Consider the following 1,027-nt stretch of genomic DNA (forward strand, 5'->3'; position numbering starts at 1 on the left):
CTTCCATTAACCAAGAGTATTCCACTTGTTTGTTGCTTGTGGTGTGTTCTTGTATGACAGGTAGAAGAGGAGAGACATCAACTCCTCCATATACCGAACCAGAGAGGACCCTTCATAGACTGAGAAGGGAAGCAAGAGGGAAGAGGGCACTAAGAGAAGAGGAATCTGAAGGAGAATCTGAGGACAACTTTGAGGAAGCTCTAGATCTCAACATGGATAGAGAATTTCACAACCATGAGAGGGTTGATGGTAACAATGCCATTCCTGAGAGGAGGGTTCTTGGTTCATACATAAACCCAACCTCTGGGAATTGTGGTAGCAGCATTCAGAAACCACCCATTCAGGCCAATAATTTTGAACTCAAACCACAGTTAATATCACTGGTGGAGAACCATTGTTCATTTGGTGGGAGTGCTAATGAAGATCCAAACCAACATCTCACCAAATTCCTGAGAATTTGCGACACTGTGAAGTCCAATGGAGTCCAGGACGATGCCTATAAACTGCTCTTGTTTCCATTTTCACTTAGAGACAAGGCAGCTAAGTGACTGGAATCATTCCCAAGGGACAGCCTAACAACCTAGGATGAGGTGGAAAGCAAGTTTCTGGCACGTTTCTACCCCCCACAAAAGGTCAATAGGCTTCGATCTGAGGTTCAGACTTTTAGACAACAAGATGGTGAGACGCTCTACGAGGCATGGGAGAGGTTCAAAGAATTGACAAGGAAATGTCCACCAAACATGTTCCCTGACTGGGTGCAATTGCATATTTTCTATGATGGACTTTCTTATGAATCAAGGAAGGCTGTAGACCATTCATCAGGAGGTTCATTGAACAGGAAAAAGACTGTGGAAGAAGCCATTGAAGTGATTGAGACAGTGGCTGAGAATGAGTACTACTATGCTTCAGAGAGGCACAACACTAAGGGAGTCATGGAGCTGAACCATGTTGATACAATTCTAGCCCAAAACAAGGTGTTTGCCAAGCAACTAGCAGAGCTCACAAGGAAATTGGACACAAAGCAAGT

At 44.2% G+C, this 1,027-nt stretch overlaps 1 non-coding gene across 1 annotated transcript; it reads right to left on the bottom strand.

Moving 5' to 3' along the window:
* Positions 1-638: 638 nt before the first annotated feature.
* LOC130964242 (small nucleolar RNA R71) lies at positions 639-742 on the bottom strand. The gene has a single exon (XR_009080344.1). It is a non-coding gene; the product is annotated as a small nucleolar RNA R71 (small nucleolar RNA).
* Positions 743-1,027: the final 285 nt, after the last annotated feature.

This window comes from Arachis stenosperma, chromosome 2 (genome assembly GCF_014773155.1).
Source record: "Arachis stenosperma cultivar V10309 chromosome 2, arast.V10309.gnm1.PFL2, whole genome shotgun sequence".
Classification (NCBI taxonomy): Eukaryota; Viridiplantae; Streptophyta; class Magnoliopsida; order Fabales; family Fabaceae; genus Arachis; species Arachis stenosperma.